This window comes from Palaemon carinicauda, unplaced genomic scaffold (assembly GCF_036898095.1).
Source record: "Palaemon carinicauda isolate YSFRI2023 unplaced genomic scaffold, ASM3689809v2 scaffold127, whole genome shotgun sequence".
NCBI classification, from domain to species: domain Eukaryota; kingdom Metazoa; phylum Arthropoda; class Malacostraca; order Decapoda; family Palaemonidae; genus Palaemon; species Palaemon carinicauda.
Genome location: NW_027168782.1, coordinates 69,891 through 93,020, shown reverse-complemented (window position 1 = coordinate 93,020; position 23,130 = coordinate 69,891). Strand labels below are relative to the sequence as shown.

The window sequence follows — 23,130 nt, the reverse complement described above, 5'->3', positions numbered from 1 at the left end:
TGCAAAGGAAACAAAAACCAACAGGGCTAAAAGTAAGACCGAAATTGAAGGAATAAAACTGATGACACTTGCTTAACAAAAATGAGGCTAAGCATCACAGGCTGTACCATCGACCATTAAGGGATTATTATTATTATTAATTGCTAAGCTACAACCCTAGTTGGAAAAGCAGAATGCTATAAGCCCAGGGGCTCCAACAGGGAAAATAGCCCAGTGAGGAAAGGAAACAAGGAAAAATAAATACTTAAAAGACCAGTAACACTAAAAAAATATCTCCAATATAAACTATGAAAACTTTGAACAAAACAAGAGGAAGAGAAATAGGATTGAATAGTGTGCCCGAGTGTACCCTCAAGCAAGAGAACTCTAATCCAAGACAGTGGAAGACCATGATACAGAGGCTATAGCACTACCCAAGACTAGATAACAATGGTTTGATTTTGGAGAGTCCTTCTCCTAGAAGAGCTGCTTACCATAGCTAGTCTCTCTCTTCTACCCTTACCAAGAGGAAAAAGGCCACTGAACAATTACAGTGCAGTAACCCCTTAGGTGAAGAAGAATGTCAATAGAAAATGTCAATAAATTAAGGCAATTCCAAAAGAAATATTACTGACATATTGTACAGTAAACCAAAGAGGAAAATTCATGAAGAGAGCAAGACAAAATAGGAAAACACAAAACTTAAAAAAGAACATATGAAAATGTAAAGAAAGAGATGAATAAAATGGAAGCAGAATGAATGGAACAAATCGCAGATGACAGAAAGTACAAGTGGGTGTAACATTGGCCTCACAAAGCCTCAAGAGACTGTGACTCTGTGACCACAGAAAGTGACATTGGCAGATTATGGGCAGACGCAGCTGCGCATTCTGTAGTTGGACAGATAGGTGCGGATTTAGCTCCTATGAACGCAAGGCATTCTAGATTAATGGGTTTGTAGAACAAGCTAAAACAATTCAGCCCTCAATATCTACATAAAATATCTTGTTAACTCGTTCATTTTACTTTATGAATTTGAAACAATAATCAACCCTTTTACCCCCGGGGTTTTTGGAAATTTCCAACCCTTAAGCCCCAGGGGGTTATTTTTTTCCCAGCACATTTTGCAGTATATTATTTTTAAATTGCTCTAACAGCCTTAATTTTTGTCCTAGAGAGGTCAGGTTGGTCTCATTCTTTTGGAAAATGCCTGAAGTTTCTCGTAAAATTATAAAAAAAATGTGAAAATATGTAATTAACAGTGTTTTGCAAGAACGTACCGGTACGTCCTTTGGGGGTGAAAGGGTTAATGGGGTTTGTAGAACAAGCTAAAACAATTCAGCCCTCAATATCTACATAAAATATCTTGTTAACTCGTTCATTTTACTTTATGAATTTGAAACAAAAATTAAAATATAAAATTGTATAGTAAAGTCTAGAGCTAAGAATTATATGATGGAAATGTTATTGCATTTGGCCTTTAATAATTTAAGCCTTATCCCCACTTTTTTTTTTTTTATGTCTGCTACCCCTCCAAATTGGAGGAAGTCCCTTGATAGATAGATAGATTATCACAGACAAGACCAGAAAAAAATTGGAAGAGATAAAATACTGTAAATGATTTAACATGAAATTAGTAATTGATAAAAAATAATTTAAAACAAAAATTGGAAGAGATAAAATAATGTAAATGATTTAACATGGAATTACTAATTGATAAAAAATAATTTTAAAAACTTTAGAAGAGATAAAATACTATAAATGATTTAAACATGGAATTACTAATTGATAAAAAATTAATTTAAAAAAAATTTATACAGTAAAAAAGTTTAGTGATAAAAAAAAAAATTAATTAAATATGGATTCTAAAAACATTAAAATCAAGGTGACGGGTTCAAACTTCTGGAAAATTTCGATGTTGATCATGTCTTGAACTGTCCAGCAGAATGCCATGCCAATGTCCCAAAAATTCTTCTTGCAGGGGAAAAAATATATTTTTTTTCATCTTCTGTAACCTGAAATGAAATTTTAAATTAATTTCTAGGAACCTCAAATACACAATTTATATGAATAGCATTGTAATTATTACTATGATTATCATCATTCATTATGTCAACCAGACCAGTCCGTTATGTTTCTCGGTGGCCAGAGAGGACCCAACGAGCAATGTTAACCCTTTTACCCCCGGGGTATTTGGAAATTTCCAACCCTTAACCCTCAGGGGGTTATTTTTTTCCCAGCACATTTTGCAGTATATATTTTTCTAATTGCTCTAACAGCCTTAATTTTTGTCATAGAGATGTCAGGTTGGTCTCATTCTCTTGGAAAATGCCTGAATTTTCTCAAAATATTTTCAAAAATATTAAAAAAAAATTTTTATAGCATTTTTTTGCAAGGACGTACCGGTACGTCCATGGAGGTAAAGGGATGGCTTTTGTGAAACGTACCAGTACGTCCTTTGGGGGTAAAATGGTGAACAACAACTTTTCAGGATGTAAAAACAATAGAGCAACATAAAACTGTAGATTAATCCCTTGCCAAATTGTGATTCACATATTCCATCAGTACAAAGCAGATTTATAAATACTACAAATTTTTAGTACTGTACTGTATTTGTATTTTTCCTAGTAATACAAACTTTAGTTTACTCCTATGGCAATTTTTTACGACCAGACAAAACAAAAAGGGTGCTTATCTGATAACTATATCAAGTTACTAAGCAAATCCAATGTTGGGCAGTGCTTTGCTCTGCTGCGAAACAACCTTCCCTCTTCTCTTGGTCATTGCGTTAAAAGGCTGTCTCAAATCTATATCCCAGACTACTTGCAAAAGCTTAAAATAAGTAATTTCATGCCCTAAAAATGCTTGATATAGTCATTTTTTTTGCCATACAAAACCTTAACATAGCCATTTTGTGGTTGATAAGTTTAAATTGGTAATTTTTCGCCTAACAAAAAGCTTAAAATAAGTCCTTTTTGGGATTACAAAAGGTTAAAATAATTATTCTTGGGCTTATAAAGCTTTAAGTTATAGATTATAGTAAAAATATGAAAAATTATACATACATACATATACCAAGGCATCTCCCCCAATTTTGAGGGGTAGCCGACATCAAACAAATGAAACAAAAAAGAGGACACCTCCTTTTTATTATCATAAAAATAATAAAATTTCTGTATCAACTTCGCAGTTTTTCAGTTATCATGGGGATGAACCTGGACTGTAATACCAGAAAGAGCCGAGAGATTACTGTACAGCTGGTAGGCAAAGCTAATACACCCTTCACACTCCTCAAAGGGGGAATTAAAAAAAAAAAAAACACCATTCTTACTATAGTCATTGTCAGTTAATTAAAAAGTAAACAACTAAAGATCCACAAGGAAAACCTTAGGGGATGTTTCTCAACCCAACTCATGCACCAGCAATGTCTATCTACTGATACATCCAAGGAAAGAGCGAGGCTTTGAATTGGTTAATACTTTGATCCCTTTAGACATAATGATACATCATGATCCATACTAGATTCAACATTGAAGCAGTGATGCAGTTTTCAGAAATCATCAAATATTTTTCTACTATTGTTTGATCATTTGTTTTTTATGTATTGCAAAAGTAAATAGAAGGATTTTTTTCCAAATGACTACAAAATCTGTCAAAGCATGAATAGAAACTTCACATAGAGCATAAAAAGTATACTATGGTTCCTCGTAACTATGGCTCTGGGATATACAGGACTTACAAAGACTTTGCAATTAAAAAGGTTGATGACTTTCCATGACAGAGCCCAGCTTGCACCATAGGCATATCTACCTAACCAACATAATCTCACAGAAATGAAGAAATATATTTTGAAAAATATGCCAAGTCTCAGAGAATGAAGCAAAAAAATAAGTAAACTGTCAAGAGCCAGGGAGGCAGCAAAGGGGAAAGCTCTGTGCTAATGAAGGAGTGGTTTAGCCGAGGTCCGAAATCGAGGTCACCCATTAATGATCAACGACAAATGATATGCCAGTGGCTACGCATCACAAGACCTGCCTCTGATGATCAGGGCTATCCAAGAATAAACGTTGCATACACCTAATAAGACGTTGAATCGTTAGAAGCTCGACGAAAGTTCCTGCGAGAGTCCTTCCTATAAGACTTCTTTCTCCATCCTCTAATACATTATAACCAAGCTGGGAAGTTTCAGAAAGAAAACAAGAGTACCTGAACGAACGGCTGGAGACTGTAAGAGATAAGTCCCGAAGAGCTCTCCTAGCATTATCGGAGGAGTCCTGTATCCCAGCTTCCACAATCATAATTAGGAGTCCTTCAGAGATCTCTTCTTCTATGCCCCTAAATGACACAGCTGGGAAGGGGGCCACATAGGCAACACATCACAAAGTGACTCCCACAACAGGAATTATATCATTTTTATAATTATTACTAGATAAGCTACAAACCTAGTTGCAAAACCAAGATGCTATAAACCCAACGGCTCCAACAGAGAAAGAGAGCCCAGTCAGGAAAGAAAATAAATAAACTACATGTAATGAGCAACTAAAATAAAATATTTCAGGAAAAGTAACAAGATTTAAATAACATTTCATATATAAACTATAAAAACTTTAAAATAACAAGAGGAAGAGAAATAAGATAGAGTAGTGAGCCCGATTGTACCCTCAAGCTAGATAACTCTACCCCAAGACAGTAGAAGACCATGGTACAGAAGCTATGGCACTACTGGTTTGATTTTAGTGTCCCCTTCTCCAAGACGAGCTTCTTTACCATAGCTAAAGAGTCTCTACTACCCATACCAAGAGACAAGTAGCAACTGAACAATTATAGTGTAATAGTTAAACCCTTGAGCAAAGACCTGTTTGGTAATCTCAGTGTTGTTAGGTGTACGAGGACAGAAAAGAATGTGAAAAGAATAGGCCAGACTATTCAGTGTATTTGTACTCAAAAGAAAAATATGCCCAATAAGTAATGTAATTGCAATTTAAATGTATATCATTCTACAGCACTAAATGTACTGTACTTTATTGTAATAATATACTATACAGTATTGCATTAAAATCCTATACAGCCAATATTAATATCCCCACCTATTTCTCTCTCATATATGTATATGCCTTTCATTATGCTGCAGTGCACTAAGCAGTCCAGAATAAAAATACAAGTACTATATAAGACATTTTTGGGATTATAAAAGATTAAAATAATTACTCTTGTATACCTTCGGGAAGAAATTTTTCTCTCGGTCTCAGCATTCAGATGCTACCGCTCAGCCTTGAGTCTCGGCTTTAGACTGGAAGGAGTCGATATTTCCTCCTTGTTGGAGCTTTCTTTGCTCATACGCAGTTACAAGCTTACTTATCCTCAGGCAGAGCTGAGACCTCCCCCTTGGAACGTGGTTCGGGTCCTCAGGTCTCTGAAGGGCTGTAGTAAAAACAGGATACTGTCCTGTATGATAAAAATAAAAATAATAGTAAAACTGTCCAGTACAATGATGATGACGATGATAATATTAATACAGTAATAATAAAGCTAATGAGAAACCATACGACACAAAATCTTTATTACCTAAACCTCCAAATTATTTAGTACTCGTATATGATACCTATACTGTATAATGATATTACTTATGAAAATCATTAAAAGAGGCTTTAAAATATACAGTATATGATTAAATATTTGATAATATAAAATGTACAATAAAAACAATTGTAATATAACAAATTTGGAAATAATTTGTATTTTTCCTAACATACAAAACTTGAGCTATTTATAAGGTACTACTTTCGGCAACGCTGAAAACCAGCCAAGTCATTTTAGTGGGGGATAATTACCCCATCCACTAGTTAGCGGGAGGAGGTTGGGGAAGACTGACTACCCCGCTCACTCACACCTGTCGGTTGAGTAACCACTTTTGCTTTCTGGCAGGACTTCTAGGAGGACAGGGTGGCAGGCCAATTTGTATAAATAGCTCCAGGTTTGTGTTGGGAAAAATACAAATTATTTCCAAATTTGTCATTTGTTCCGACACAGATACAAACCTTCGCTATTTATAGGGTGACTTACTTTTAGGGGGAAGTTCTACCAACTGGCCTTGGTCATGACCTGGGGTTCCCTCTAATTGATCTTTGATCTAATTAGTAGGAACCCTACCCTCGCTAAAATCAAATTAGTTACAAGGTAACTCAATGACAGCGGCCTGCAGAAGCTTGTGTGAGAGACTCGTGGCTTGTCTTTGTGTAAGAACTCGAGGATAAGCATGCGTTCTAAGACATATCCAATACCATCTCTCACGAGGTATTGGTGACGTAACAAAGTATTTATTCATACTCAGGATGCACAAGGGAGATGAATCTTACCTGCAGAGGGGTGAGGTCGGCTACGTTTCGGTCTTGCGGAGCTGTTTCCCCAGGGGGGGGGAGGTGAAAGAAAGAAGGGAGCCAGACATTCTTTTCATTCACCCCAGACTAACCAGGGTAACTTCAGCCCTCTGCTACTTGTCCATCAAGGAGCCTGAGGCACTAGATCACTTGTTGTGCGGCCACCACAGGCCCAATGGAATAGGTTTCCATGCTCCTGTGGGTTACGTCTTTCAGGTAGTGGGCTGTATAGGTCGTCTGACGCTTCCACGCCCGCTTGCAATACCTGTGCCACAGAAAATTCTTTTTGAACGCCAGAGACGTTGCAATGCCTCTGACGTCATGAGCTCTGGGTCGGTTGGACAGAGGAGGGTCTGGATATAGAGTGCATTCAATTACTTTCCTTATCCAGGAGGAAATAGTATTCCTCGTGACCCTCCTCTTGACCTTCCCCGTGCTGACAAAAAGTGTTTGTACACGGGGGCGAGCTTTTACTGTTCTTTTTACGTAACACCTCAGACTCCTTACTGGACATAGTAACAGTTGGTCTGGATCTTCGGTTACAGAACGAAGACTCTCTATCCGAAATGGGCCGAACCTAGAGTCCGGCACACCCGGATTTTGAGTCTTAACTACAAACTCAGGGATGTAGTTGAGGATTATTTCCCCCCATCTCCTAGAATGGGAGACACCAGCAGATAGACCATGAAGTTCGCTGACTCTCTTGGCCGAAGCCAGAGCAAGCAGGAACACAGTCTTCCACGTGATGTGGGGATTGGATGCCTGGTGTAGTGGTTCATAGGGGAAGCCCTTCAGAGACCTGAGGACCCGAAACCATGTTCCAAGGGGGAAGTCTCGGCTCTGCCTGAGGACAAGTAAGCTCGTAACTACGTATGAGCCAAGAAAGCTCCAACGAGGAGGAAATATCGACACCTTTCAGTCTAAAGGCGAGACTCAAGGCCGAGCGGTAGCATCTGACTGCCGAGACCGAGAGAAGCATTTCTTCCCGTAGGTATAGAAGAAACTCCGCTTTAGTTGGAACAGAGGCATTGAGGGGAGAGATACCCCTTCCACGACACCAACCACAGAAAACTGACTACTTCACCTGGTAGACTGCCTCTGTGGATCTCCTGAGGTGTCCAGCCATTCTTTTCGCAACCGGTTGCGAAAAGCCTCTCTGTGTGAGGTGCTGGATAGTCTCCAGACGTGAAGTCGAAGTGAAGCTATGGCATTGTGGAAGATGTTGGCATGTGGTTGTTTGAGGAGGTTTTGCTGTGGAGGGAGCTCCCTCGGGAGCTCCGTAAGGAGATGCAGAAGTTCCGGGAACCATTCTCCGTGATGCCATAGCGGAGCTATGAGGGTCATTTGCAAGTTGTTGCTTGCCCGTACCTAGTCGAGGACTTTTCTCATCAGACAGAATGGGGGAAACGCATAAGCGTCCAGGTTTATCCACCGTTGTTGGAAAGCCTATTGCCAAAGAGCCTGGGGATCCAGGACTGGGGGCAGTACAACGGGAGCCTGAAATTCAGGGCCGTTGCGAACAGATCCACAGTCGGGGAACCCCACAAAGTTAGGACTTTATTGGCTATCAGAGGATTCAAAGACCACTTGGTGCCAACTACCTGAGTTGCTCTTCTCAGTTTGTCCGCTAGCACATTCCGCTTGCCCGGAATAAAGCGAGCTGATAAGAGTCACCGAGTTGTCCTCTGCCCATCTGAGTATCTCTACTGCAAGAAGGCACAGCTGCTGCGAAAGGGTACCGCCCTGTTTGCTTAGATAAGCTATTACAGAGGTGTTGCCGCTCATCATCACCATGGAGTGCCCCACCAGGACCAGGTGGAACTTTTTGAGGGCCAGAAAGGCTGCCCTCATCTCTAAGAGATTTATGTGCAAGTACCTTTCTGATTCGGACCATTGGCCGGAGATGTAATGGTGGAGTACGTGAGCCCCCCACCCTTCTTTTGATGCATCCGAAAAAAGCATCAATTCCTGGGGAGACGAGAAGATTGATCCCTTTGCAGAGGTTCGGCTCAACAAGCCACCACCTGAGGTCCGACTGTTCCTCTAGCCCTATGCGGACTAGGTGATCCCGGGAATCGGAGTGTTGGTTCCACTGGGATTTTAGTCGCCACTGGAGGGATCTCATCCTTCGGCGACTGTTGGGGACCAGTCGGGTCAGGGAAGAGAGGTGCCCGAGAAGGCTCTTCCCAACTGAGGAAGACCTGTGCTATCTCCCTCAGTCTCTAGATCCTTTCGTTTGATGGAAACGCTTTGAGCCTTAGGGTGTCTAATCGCATGCCTAGGTATACCAGTTCTTGATAGGGGAGCAGGTGAGACTTCTCGAGGTTTACCACGATCCCCAGATCCTGGCAAAACCTTAGAAGCTCGTCTCGGTGGCGGAGAAGGGCCGTCTCCGAGTCTGCCAGAATCAGCCAGTCGTCCAAATACCCTCAACTGGTAATGCTTCCGATTAAACATGAATCTCAGGTACTTCCTGGAAGACGGGTGAATTGGGATCTGGAAGTATGCGTCCTTTAGATCTAAAGTGCACATGAAGTCCTGAGGTCTTATCGCTTGTCTGACTGTGTCGGCCGTCTTCATCCTGAAAGGTGTCTGTTCGCCAAACCTGTTCAGGACTGAGAAGGCAATGACTGGTCTCCAATCTCCAGACGCCTTTTTCACAAGAAAGAGTCGACTGTAAAAGCCTGGGGACCTGTTGTAGACCTCCTGGAGAGCGTCATTCTTCAACATAGACTGGACTTCTGCCCTGAGGGCAAACTCCTGTGCGGATCCCTGCGCACAGGAGTTCGATGGAATCTGCACTCGAGTCAGTGGAGGGAGAGAGAGCGTGAACGGGATACGATACCCTGAACGAACCACCTTGACCGTCCAGGGTTCGACCCTGTGGTGAAGCCACCCCTGACAGCGGCTTTGCAGGCATCCCACCCCCAGGTGGGCAAATAGGAGGATTGCCTGTCTTATTGGGACCGGCCTCGGCCGGATCCCTTCTTACCCTTTCCTCCATGAAAGGACATTTTGCTGTGAAAGGCCTGCTTCACACACTTTTTACCCGGCTGTTTTGGGTCTCCAGCTCTTTCGGTTGCGGGTTTTGCTGTGCTTTCCGCTGTGGCTGAGAGGGGTAACGTCTAGCTGTTAAGACCTTTTAGTTGAGGGAGTCCTGGCTGGACTTCCTCCACCTCTCTGCCACCCGGTCAACATCCTCGGGATGAAACAAAGAGTTGCCCTCGAAAGGAGCATTTCTCAGTCTCGCTACTTCGGCCTGAAGGAGATGTCTATGAAACTTGCATAAGACGGCGTCTCTCCTCTTCAGGATAGTGTTGGTCTAAAGGTCCACTACCCAATGGGAGAGGAACTCGATGGCCCGAGTGCCAGACAATAGGAAAGTCTCCAAAGACTTCTTAGAGGACTCCCGAGACAGGTCCTTAGACTGCATCAGTTGTCCTAAAGATCCAAACCAGAAGTCCAGCCACGAAGTAGCCTGCATGGCGTACTTCGCCACCTTCTCCTCGTTCAGGCTTTCAGAGGCCGAAAAGGAGACTGGAAGTCCCGTAAGTTTTTCGAAGGGTGTGGCCTTCGAATGTGCCTCCATAGAGTGGTCGAGAGAGAGCGTTGGAAGAGATTCCCCTAGGATCTCGAAGTACCTCCTCTGAAACACACACTGAGGTAGGAGCTTGGAGGACGAGCTGGAGAGGAGAGAGGAGGTGGAACCAGTTGCCTGGGATACTGCCTTCTGTTTTTCACTCTTCAACCCCTTTGACCCGGGCAAAGCTGCACTGGTCCTCTGAGGTTTCTGAGTGCTGTAGAACTGGTCAAGGACAGTTTCTTTTCCATTCAGAGGGGCTGCCGATGGATCTGGTTGTCCACTGATGGAACGGATGCAGGCTAGGACCTGCCAGAGGGCATGTTCCGTCTCCTTCCTCTCATCCTCCGTAAGCTTAGGGCTAGGGGCTGCTGGCAGTGCGTCGTCCTCGAGATTGCTCTACCCTTCCACGTCTGAGCTTTCATCCATAGGAGCCTGGAGTGGGTCGAAGTCGTCAACTGGATAGACTAGGGATAGGGAGACTGGCGAGGAGGTTCTCGCTTCCGGCTGCCTGGGAGGCTGTGAGGAAGCAAGCCTGGCCGAGGATTTGGGGATGGTGAACAAATCCTTCGGTTCCCTCCCACGAGGCCGGAAGTCCTCTGTCCCCAAGGGCCTAGAGGGCTCCGTCGGCTTACGGGTGGAATGTAAGTGCGTTGCCATATGGGTCGAGCCCTGTCCGGTCGCAGGTCGTGCTTCCTTAGGCACCATCTCCACAGGAAATAACGCTATCCTCCTTGGGGGCCGAAGGACGAATCTTTTTCCTTTTCCCCTTTGGTCTGGCCTGTGGTGTCTCGAACTGCAGGGGGCTACCCTGAGGTTCTAGCCTAATCTCCTCCAGAGGTCTTTTGCGAGGGGATGACAGTTTTCCCTGGCCAGAAGGACACGCATGTGCGGAATCTTCTGAACTCCTAGGGCAGAGGGAGGAGAGGACCCTGGGAAGAGAGGAGGCAATATGGGGATCCTAAGTGTGTTACCTAAGGACTGGGAGCGGGGAACGACTCCTTTCATGGCTTGGTGCATTACAATGAATAAGGCGCTAAGCCACACGGGGTCAAGGCCTCCAGAGGAACTAAGGGGGAGGTCCTTACGAAGGCACTGCTGCCTGAGTTTAGGAACCTGGCCAGGTTTCCTAACCCTCTTGTCTGAGGGAGGCTTCCCTACAGGCAAGATCGGCACAGGCCTACCCTTAGGGATAGGATCTGGGGTCGGTCACGCAGGCAACTGTTGTCTCTGTTGAGGCCTAAGAGGCTTGAGAGAATGATTGTGAGCGTCAAGATGGTCGCGTGCCGAACTGTTGGTAGGCAGAAGGGTGCTCGTGCGCACGCCCTTCCTGATTGCGCGCCCCTCTTACCTTCTTTGCGCTCGTGGCGCGGCACAGAATGTTCGCACATATGACGCGCCGTATGCGCTCGAGAGCTCTCAGGTTGGTGAGAGAACTCACTGCTATGCTCACCCGAAGGTTCCCGATAGCTTGTGTTGTGTGAGCGCAAACGATCGACATAACGAGAGTTTGAAAAATCTGTCATAAAAAGATTGACCATGGTTACGAGAACTCGAAATTTCAGCGTGAACTATGTAGCGCGAACCCCAAGGATCAACGCAACGAGAAACCGAAGTTTCTCTGTCACGAGGCCCCGGAGGGTCAATGTGACTAAGGGTACGAGGGACCAAAGACCCAACGTGGCCTGTGTTGCGAGACCCCGAAGAGTCAGCGCAATGAGAAACCGAAGTTTCCCAGTCACGAAACACCGAAGTGTTAGCGTGACTAAAGTTACGAGAGCCCAAGGGTTCAACGGAACTCAGGTTACAAGACCCCGAAGGGTCAACGTAACGAGGAACCGAGGTTCATCTGTCACGAGACCCCGAAGGGTCAGTGTGACTGACAGCACAAGAACCCGGAGGTTCAACGTTAGCATCGTTACGAGAGCCCGAAGGTTTATTGCGACGGAGACCGGAAGGACTCCTGCTGTCATGAGAACCCGCAGGATCAGCATGACGAGAGCCCGAAGGCTCACGATCACGCCAGCCCAAAGGGTGATTGTCACGAGACCCCGAAGAGTCAACGTGAGGAGAACCAGCATGTTCAAAAAGACGTCTCCTCACAGCACGAGGAGGAGAACCTCCGGGGTGGAGAGGGGTTACCCACCCCTCCACTCTACGAACATTCGGAGAGGAACGTTCAACAGACTCTGCCCGAGGGGGAAACTGATCGAGGTCTACATATAATTCCTCCGCAGGGGAGGACAGTTCACCAGGAGGAGGACTACGCTTATAACAAGGTTCTCGTTCCGCCCCTGGAGGAGAACCAAAAGCGTAAGGAGATTGCCGATGTAAAGAGGCAATCTTCTCTTGCGAACGAGAGATATGTTCCCCCGAAGAGGAAGCTTGCCTTGGAGAGAGCCCTGCCACCGCCCCTGGTGGGTTAGCTAACTCCTCGGTGTCAGAACCAGACTCTCGGCCTGACCGACGGGCAACAATGCCTGCACCCACAAGAGGATCAACCTCCGCAGAGGAAAGAGATGACCGCCTTCTCTCTGCTCCCCTTCGGAGGAGTTCGAGGAGAACTTCCTTCGAAGGGAGGCCATCGACACCCAGCGATGGCCACAAAGACACAAGCCCTGCGCTACTGCTCGGCCGTGCCCTGGAAGGGCCTGGTCGAGAATTAGCTTCAGGCAGACTTGGGCGTAGAGGAAGCAGAAGCTCCCGATTCCTTCGATTTTGAGAAGACCCCGAAAGCAAAGATTCGTGCTTAGACTTCTTCTTACATGCAAACCTCTCCAACTGGGAGGCAGGCCACTCCCTGCACTCGGAACAGGTGTTGTCCCGCGAACATGGACGTCCCCAGCAAGCCAGGCATAAAGGGTAAGGGTCCGTCTCCACGGACGACATGAAGGTACAGTAGACTCCCGGGATACGGCGTCCCCAGCTTACGTTTTTTTCACGTTACAGTGTGGACTACGATGTTTTTTCGTCCTATCGTTACGACATTTTTTCCACCTTACGGCATCGAATTCCAAAACTCAAACTTGGCGGTTTTTACGCGTACGACTGTGCGAGTCACTAGCCTACCACCAAACTCATACGTCACTAAGAAACTGGTCTGCTATTGGTCGGCGTCACTAAGATGCCGATACGCTATTGGCCGAAATCCCTCTCACAATGCCTGAGAGAGATGCTGCCTCTCTCTCTTTGTTAAATGCGCATTCAGTTCAGAATCTTGTGCGTTTCATAAAGACTTGATCTCGTGTAAGTGCTTGCGATATCGTATTTTTTGTGCATTTTAGTGCTTAATTCTAACTTTAATTCGTTAGCCATGGGTCACAATATTGCTAGTGATGTTAAAGGGAGAAGTAAGAAGATAATTACTATGGAAATGAAGCTGGGGATAATAAATACGAAGAAGGCATGCGCATCGTTACCCTCGCTAGTATGTATGGCCGTAACCAGTCTACGATTGGTACAATTATCAAGAACAAGGAAGCCATTAAAGCAAGTAAGTCTTCTAAAGGCATAACTGTCCTTGCCAGTGGAAGGACCTCAATCAACGACGAGATGGAGAGACTCCTTCTACTATGGATTAAAGAGAAGGAAATCGCTGGTGATACACTCATGCGATCGGTAATTTCGTACAAGGCGAGCGCCATCTTCGCCAATCTCATGGAAGTCCAGAGAGACGGCAGAGACGAAGGAACGTCGCAGCAAGCCCCCCAGGAGTTCAAGGCTTCTCATGGGTGGTTTGATCGTTTTAGGAAGATGACTGGTATTCACTCAGTCATCAGGCATGGAGAGGCGGCCAGTTCTGACAAGAAAGCAGCAGAATTCCTCAAGAAGTTTGAGAAGGTAATTTTCAGAGAAGGCTACATTCCTCAGCAAGTGTTTAACTGTGATGAAACTGGCCTTTTCTGGAAGAAAATGCCCCGCCATACATATATCACAGCTGAAGAAAAGAAACTTCCTGGTCATAAACCGATGAAGGACAGACTTACGTTCGCATTTTGTGCAAATGCCAGTGGGGACTTGAAAATTAAGCCCCTACTGGTATACCACTCAGAGAATCCTCGTGCCTTCAAGGCACAAAATATCATGGAGAGGCTCACAGTATTTTGGAAGTCTAATGCCAATGCTTGGGTCACGAGGACCATAATTATTGAGTGGATAAACGTCTGCTTCGGTCCTGCTGTCAAGAACTTTTTAGAAGAAAACAATCTTCCGCTCCTGGTACTGGACAATGCCCCTGCTCACCCTCCTGGCTCTGACTTCTCCATCAAGGTTTTCTATCTGCCACCAAACACCACCCCTCTCCTCCAGCCTATGGACCAGCAAATGATTGCCAACTTTAAGAAGCTTTACACGAAGCATCTGCTCAAAAGATGCTTCGAAGTGACCGAAAGCACTCAACTCGCCCTCCGTGAATTTTGGAAGGGGCATTTTGACATCGTTCAATGCCTGAAGATGATCGACAAAGCTTGGAATGAGGTTTCACGGCGCACCTTGAACTCCTCATGGAAGAAACTGTGGCCACCTGTTGTGGCAGAACGAGACTTCGAAGGTTTCGATCCCTCAACCGAAGACAAGGCTGTTGATGATCCTGCCCCTGCGGGTGATGTTGAGGAAATAATTTCAATCGGGAGGTCCATAGGGCTTGTTGTCGATGAGGATGACGTCCATAACCTTATCGAGGAGCACAGGGAGGAGCTTACGACTGAAGACTTGAAGGAGTTGGAGGCAATGCAATTGACCATCATTCAAGAAGAGCACAGCTCAAGTGGTGGTGAGAACGGGGAAGAGACTGAAGAAACGACATTGTCAGAAATAAGGGAAGCTATCGGTTAGTATGAAAACCTTACGAGTTTCATTGAAAAAAAAAACCAAAAAAACACCCAGAAATACTTAACACAGGTCGTCTTATGGAGAGTGTTAATGACAAGTGTATGAGTCATTTTAGAAATATGTTGAGGAATCGTCAGAGACAGGCTTCTTTGGATAGATATTTCTCCAAAAGAGAAGTGTCAGAAAGCAAAGATGATAATAGTGATTCTATTAAAAAAGCTAAAAAAGAGTAATTTTTTAAGTTCTAAAAAAAAAAAAATAAAAAAAAAATTTCAAAAGAAAAATAATAACAAGCATTTTTAATTTTAAGTGTTTAGTAGTAAGAATAAATTTATTATTAAGTGTGCATAACATAATTAGCATCGATACGTTTTTATATCTACCATCGCCTCCCCTCCCGCCTCCACCCACTAACCAGCTCAAGTCACGTTACTCCAAACGCAAATAAAATTTAATTTTTCCTTTACAATAAAGTACAGTATATAATTTTTATTTATACCTGTAATGTTATTTAATTATATACTGTACAGTACATGTATATTATATATAAGTAAACTGTAGTACAGTGCTTACTATACTATATTGTTACGTACTAATTTTCAATGTTTTTACCTGGGGTTTTGCACGCATTAATTTTTCTATTGGCCGCCACACGACATTTTCACCATCAATACCAACTCCGGAACGGATTAATGTCGTATGGCAGGGGCCTACTGTACCGCAGTGGCGGCCCTCAATACCTGGACATGTCCGCATAGTGGGACAATAACCAAACGCACACCAAAGAAAAAGGAATAGTAATAAAGTCAAGGCAGTTTGTTTTAATGGGAGAGAGAGACGGTACATCTGCACTCTACCGAGCCAAAAGTAAAAGTGTAGGATTATACAGTAAATAAAAATTTCAAAGGTAAAATTTATATATCATATATGATAAATCGCTTATTTGTTCCGGTAAAATTGTATACTTCTTTTTTAGGAGAAATTCTTACCAATATATATCATTAAAGGATATTAAATACATGCAACTCAACAGGAGAGAATGTATATCAATGGAAAACCAAGACAAACTTACCAAATGATATAGCCAATCCCAGAAACTTTGGCATGTCCAACATACATTCCACATGATGTGCCCAGTCCGCTACACTTTTCACTTTCCTGAAGCAAATTCAACGCATGGTCAAGCGCACAATGCTCCAAACCTAGAGGGAGAGTTAATACAGTTTAGTGGAGCAAGGAGTACAGGCATGTCATATTCGAATTCACCGGGTACAGAGAAAAAAGGGAGATATGGATGGCTAGTAGCTAGGGAACTATCCCAAAAATTCTAAAATGTTCTGAATCCAGTGGTTATGCCACTTCACAAAATGCATCTCCTAATTAAAATAAATAAGGTGTGTTCCACACATGAACAAATAAAAAATAATAATAATAAATAAACAAGATAACAAAAAGGATAAAAAAATTGGTGTAGAAATAATCAATGATACAAATCTCCTGAAGAAAGGAAGGTGGAACGACATTGATAAAAAAAAGACGAGCACACGATAACTTATGGTAAAAGGAGAATTACAGCAATATGAAGAAAAGGATGGAAATCTCAATGTAGGTGGCACAGAAAAAGAGGAACATACCTTGTGAGAGGAATATAATCTAAAACTTATCACAGCAGAGGAAACCAAAGTGCTGGAGTAGCAAAACAGAAGAGGGAAGACATAAGTAACGACTGAAAAGGAAAACGTATGCAAATGATAATATAGAAATTATTGGTATACTGGAAGAGGTGGAAAGGATGAGGAGATGAAGGCAGAAAAGCAATAAAAAATGAACATGACATCAATACAAGAATATAATAAACAACTCTTCTAAAGAGGTTAGGGAATTTCCTTAAATGGATGATGCTACTGCCCTGGAATCTTCAGGACTGACAAAAAATTTGCTCAGACCAGCTGGAGAACCAGTCTGGAAAAAGATCAAAATAAACTAAAGCATCATGAGGGAAAAGATAGCATAAACATGACAAATTTGGAAATAATTTGTGTTTTCTTAGCTATACAAACATCGAGCTCTTTACAGTAGATATTATATTGATGAAAGCTGAAACTAGTCAAAAGACTTTATAGCAAGGTATAGCTACCCTCCGTTAACTACCAGGGTAGTAGCGACGGGTAGACCAGCCACCACGCTCACACAGCCGAAGCTTGCTGATGTCAACTGAATGTTGGGTGATCAGTGAAACGGTTAGATGGGCTGAAAGAAGGAAACGTTTAGAATCCCTCTCTAACACTGCTGACAGACTGGAATTAGGTATCAGAGAATGAAAGCTCGTGTCTAAATGAATGGCAAGCTGGTCGGGCATTGATGAAAACCTAAAGAACTAAGCATTTTCACACCAAATACAGGTGGTTCTTGACTTACGACCTATACGACTTATGACAGTTCGACTTTACATTTTTTTTCGGGGTGATGAAGTCAAAGTCTATCAGAAATAGTACACTAATAGCAAAAATATTTCCTTGGAAACAATCTTTTTTCTTGTATAAAATTAAACTGATTTATCTTGGTAAATTAGTACTTTCTTTTATTGATAATACAGTCAAACCTCAAGCTACGAAAGAATCAGCTTACAAAATTTTTACTTTACACGACTCAGGTCACGAAAAATGTTTCGGTAAACGAAAGGTGGTACAGAGCGGGAGCCCGACCGTATTCAAGACGGAATTTAAAATTTGCGCGCCACCAGCCCGTAAACTTGCTACCATCCTCCTGTGTTCCCATTGGTTATCTCTCTACTTGGATGCTAGTTACCACCATGAGATCCTGCTCTCCTATTGGTTGGCATCTACGGTACTGTATCCCATTGTGCATCTACGCATTGGCGTTCCTATGTCTTTTCGTTCCGGCAGCGGTATCGTGCGCATTGACTTAAGTGTTTGTGATTTGGCTTTCGTAACAATTTTACAGTATGTACTGTTATCGTGTGTGATACTTGCAATACATTATTAGCCATGGGTCCCAAGAAAGTCGCTGATGTCAAGGGAAAGAAGAGGACGATGCTTTCCATGGAGATGAAGATGGAAATAATCAAGAAATACGAGGCTGGCATGCGGTTAAGTGTGCTCGCGAAGGAATACGGCCGAAATCCGTCTAGGATAGGAATGATCCTGAAGCAGAAAGCAGCTATCAAAGCAGCAACACCTTCTAAGGGCGTGACTTTTTTCCAGCAAGAGGAGCCACATTCACGATGAGATGGAGAGACTGCTTCTTGTCTGGATAAAGGACAAAGAAATGGCTGGAGACACTATCACTGAAGCGATAATCTGCCAGAAAGCCAGCGTCATTTTCAGTGATCTCGTGCTTGCTCAGGCCGAAGCCGACGCAGGAGAAGGAACATCGAAGCAGGAACCCCCAGTTCGAGGCTTCTCGTGGGTAGTTTGAAAAATTTAAGAGACGCTCGGGCATTCATTCAGTGGTGTGTCATGAGGAGGCTGCAAGGTCGGATACGAAAGCAGCCGGAGCCTTTGTTAAGACGTTCAACAAGTTGACTGTCTGGGAAGGCTACAGTCCCCAGCAAGTCTTCAATTGCGACAAGACTGGACTTTTTAACGTGTTGTGGAGGGCTAATGGAAAAGCCTGGGTAACAAGACAATTGTTTATCGAGCGGATAAATATTTGCTTTAGCCCGACTGTGAAAAAGTATTTGGAAGAGAAGCGTCTCCCTATGAAATGCCCCTGCTCAACCTCCCCTTCATGAATATATTGCCGCACAATATTCCTTCATCAAGATTCTCTATCTTCCACTGAACACCACCCTTCTCCTCCAGCCCATGGCCCAGCAAGTGATTTCAAACTTCAAGCAGCTTAATACAAAATATCTTTTCGAGAGATGTTTCAAAATCATTGAGCACAAACCTCACCCTTCGTCAATTTTGGAAGGAGTGGCTTGATATTGTCAAATGCCTCAAAATGATCGATCAAGCATGGCAGGAGGTTTCGAGGCGCACCTTGAACTCTGCTTGGTAGAAGATGTGGCCTGATGTCATCTCCGCACGAGATTTCGAGGGCCTCCACGCACACCAAATTGAAGACGATTCCGAAAATGTTGATGAACCTAAACCTGTTGCTCAATCTGAAGTTGCCGAGATCGTTACACCCAGGAAGGCCATGGGTCTGGAAGTTGATGAGGCCGACATCAATGAGCTTATCCAGGAGCACCGAGGAACTTACGACAGATGGCCTGAAGGAGTTGGAGGCCATGCGAGTGAACATCGTTCAGGAAGAGTACAGCGGGGGCGAGGAGGATGACCCACTAACAACGGCAGAAATTAAAGAGGGTCTAGATGGCAACTTTAAAATGGTGGCTCTCGTAGAAAAATCACACCCAGAAAAAATACTCACAGGTCGTGCGCTTGAGTACTGTAATGGTTTGCACGAGTTAGTTCAGGCAAATTTTAAAAACCTGGCCTTAACAAGCTTCGTTGGATGAATATTTTACTAAAAGGCAAGCGCCAGCTAAGAAACAAAAGAAAAGTGGCAGCGATGATGCTGGTGCTCAGTTCCTGCTAAAGCGCAGTTTTCGGTGAATGCGCAGAAAAGCGCTGGAGAGCAGGCAAGCGCTGGTGCATTGGATCCGAGACCACAACTGCGCAGGAGAGCGCAAGTGAGCAGGAGAGCGCTGGCGCACAGTAAGGCACTGTGTAGGGTTTAGGGTTTTGTGAAGTCTCCCAAGAATGTGCAAAAGCGTGTGACTGGTCGCGCAAAGGCGGGTGCCTGGGCACGCGATTACGGGTGAGAACTGGCGCGCGTGCGCATAAGAGGGTTGGCGCGGGCACGAAGGAATGCTGGCCCGCAGGCAAACGCTGGTGAGCAGAGACCGTTGGCGAAAAAGGGCAGGAGTGAGATAAATCACCAGTGTGTGAGTGGGAGTGGTAGCAAGCTACCACCCCTAATCCCCGCTAACTAGTGGTGTGGGTAGTTAACCCTCCAAAATTTTAATGGCTCGTCATTTCAGCTCCGCCGAAAGTATAACTCCAAATAAATAGTGTGATTTGTATTCCAGTTACGAAACAAATGACATTCGTAAATAATTTGTATTTTTCCCTAACTAATACAAATCTGTAGTTATTCATATATAGATATAGCTTTTGGCGGAGAGACTCTGTAATAAAACAAGAATTACAATTATTTAAATCACCTAAAAAATATTCACTAATAGGGAGAACCACTTATCCTCAGAAGGGAAGTGTTCCCCACGGAGAAGAGGCTGAAAATTTGAAACTAAAAACAATTATAATTTCGCTTAAATAATTGAAGAAAACTATCGGAAGCGCAACCTAACCCGCGAATGGGAAAGGTGCTCCCCCCGTTGGTAGACTGTCGGAGGTCCATGAAAGGTGAACGGTCTTGAGAAGAGAAAGACCGTAGTCAATCTCTGAGAGGAAACACTCTTCGTTCAGTAATCCATGTTTCCCGTAGAAAGAGGGAAAGGCGATACTACAACAGTTGAACGAGGAGGGTCCAAACGATGAAGATTCACCTGCGGCGGCAGCTGAGCCAACGGTAGTTATATGCCAACGCAAGACCGATGGACAAGGGGGGAGAGGTTGGATGGGAAGGTTCCCTAGCCTCGCGCAAGTCTTGAGAACCTGTCGTATATGAATCACGCGTATAGCACAAACACTGAAAAGGAAACTTACAACATTTCAATACATATGTATGTACATAAACAATAAGAATGTTTTATTATATAATATATATATATATATATACTGTATACTGTATATAAGGAAAATTAAGTATAAAAAAAAATTAATGGCAGTCCAGATCAGGCGAGGAAGAGCGGAAACAACCACTCTCCATCCGAGCCAAAAGTGAGCTAAATCACCAGTGTGTGAGTGGGAGTGGTAGCAAGCTACCACCCCTAACCCCCGCTAATTAGTGGTGTGGGTAGTTAACCCTCGCTAAATTTTAATGGCTCGTCACTTCAGCTCCGCCGTAAGCACAACTCCAAATAAATAGCGTGGTTTGTATTCCAGGTACGAAACAAATGACATTCGTAATTAATTTGTATTTTTCCCTAACTAATACAAACCTGTAGTTATTTATATTATAGATATAGCTTTTGGCGGAGAGACTGTAATAAAACAGGAATTACAATTATCTAAATCACCTAAAAAATATTCACTAATAGGGAGAACCATTTATCCTCCGAAGGGAAGTGTTCCCCACGGAGAAGCTGAAAAGAAAAAAAGAAAAACAATTATAATTTCAGTTAAATAATTGGGAAAAACTATCGGAAGCACAACCTAACCCGCGAACGGGAAAGGTGCTTCCCCTCCTCTAGAAGACTGTCAGAGGTCCATGAAAGGTGAACGGTCTTGAGAAGAGAAAGACCGTAGTAAATCTCTGAGAGGAAACACTCCCTTCGCTCAGTAATCCATGTTTCCCGTAGAAAGAGGGAAAGGCGAAGACAACAGTTAAACGAGGAGGGTCCAAACGATGATGATTCCCCTGCGGCGGCGGCCGAGTCAACGGTAGTATTATGCCGACGGGAAGACCGATGAACAAGAGGGAAGAGGTTGGAAGGGAAGGTTCCCTGGCCTTGCACAAGTGTTTTGAGAACCTGTCGTATATGTATCACACGCATAGCACAAACACTGAAAAGGAAACTAACAACATTTTAACAAATATATATATATACATAAAAATTATGAATGTATTATATATATATATATATATATATATATATATATATATATATATATATATAGAGAGAGAGAGAGAGAGAGAGAGAGAGAGAGAAAAGCAAGTTAAAAGAAAAAATTAATGGCAGTCCTGAATAGACGAGGTGGAAGAGCGAAAACAACCGCTTTCCATCCAACAAAAAGTGAGCTAAATCACCAGTGTGTGAGTGGGAGTGGTAGCAAGCTACCACCCCTAACCCCCGCTAACTAGTGGTGTGGGTAGTTAACCCTCGCTAAATTTTAATGGCTCGTCATTTCAGCTCCGCCGAAAGTATGATTCCAAATAAATAGCGAAGTTTGTATTCCAGTTACGGAATAAATGACATTCGTAAATAATTTGTATTTTTCCTTAATACAAACCTGTAGTTATTTATATATAGATATAGCTTTTGGCGGCGAGAAACTGTAATAAAACAATAATTACAATTATTTGAATCAGCTGAAAAATATTCACTAATAGGGAAAACCACTTATCCTCCGAAGAGAAGTGTTCACCACGGAGAAGAAGCTGAAAAGTTAAAATTAAAAACAATTATAATTTCACTTAAATAAACGAGAAAAACTATCGGAAGCACAACCTAACCCGCGAACGGGAAAGGTGTTCCCCCTGTTAGTAGACTGTCGGAGGTCCATGAAAGGTGAACGGTCTTGAGAAGAGAAAGACCGTAGTCAATCTCTGAGAGGAAACAATCTCTTCGCTCAGTAATCCATGTTTCCCGTAGAAAGAGGGAAAGGTGAAGACAAGAACAGTTGAACGAGGAGGGTCCAAACGATGACGATTCCCCTGCGGCGGCAGCAGAACCAACGGTAGTTATATGCCGACAGGAAGACCGATGGACAAGGGGGGAGAGGTTGGAAGGGAAGGTTCCCTGGCCTTGCACAAGTCTTGAGAACCTGTCGTATATGTATCACACGTATAGCACAAACACTGAAAAGGAAACTTACAACATTTCAATACATATATATATAAATAAAAAATAAGAATGTTTTATTATATAAGTTAAAAGAAAAAATTAATGGCAGTCCAGAATAGGCGAGGAGGAAGAGCTGAAACAACCGCTCTCCATCCGAGCCAAAAGTGAGCTAAATCACCAGTGTGAGTGGTGTGGGTAGTTAACCCTCGCTAAATTTTAATGGCTCGTCATTTCACCTCCGCCGAGAGTATGACTCCAAATAAATAGCGTGGTTTGTATTCCAGTTACGAAACAAATGACATTAGTAAATAATTTGTATTTTTCCTTAATACAAACCTGTAGTTATTTATATATTTATATAGCTTTTGGTGGAGAGAAACTGTAATAAAACAAGAATTACAATTATTTAAATCAGCTGAAAAATAATCACTAATAGGGAGAACCACTTATCCTCCGAAGGGAAGTGTTCCCCACGGAGGAGCTGAAAAGTTAAAATTAAAAACAATTATAATTACATTTAAATAATTGAGAAATACTACCGGAAGCGCAACCCAACACAAGAACGGGAAAGGTGCTCCCCACGTTAGTAGACTGTCGGAGGTCCATGAAAGGTGAACGGTCTTGAGAAGAGAAAGACCGTAGTCAATCTCTGAGAGGAAACACTCTTTGCTCAGTAATCCATGTTTCCCGTAGAAAGAGGGTAAGGC

The 23,130-nt window shown here is 43.2% G+C and overlaps 1 long non-coding RNA gene across 1 annotated transcript in view; it reads right to left on the bottom strand.

The window, feature by feature from the left end:
* Positions 1-1,734: 1,734 nt before the first annotated feature.
* LOC137635459 (uncharacterized) overlaps positions 1,735-23,130 on the bottom strand; it is a 36,615-nt gene continuing 15,219 nt past the window's right edge. The window contains exons 3-5 of the long non-coding RNA XR_011042682.1: positions 15,839-15,968; positions 5,198-5,424; positions 1,735-1,994 (exon numbers count right to left, since the gene is read on the bottom strand). This is a non-coding gene — a long non-coding RNA (uncharacterized lncRNA). The remainder of the gene's footprint in view (positions 1,995-5,197; positions 5,425-15,838; positions 15,969-23,130) is intronic.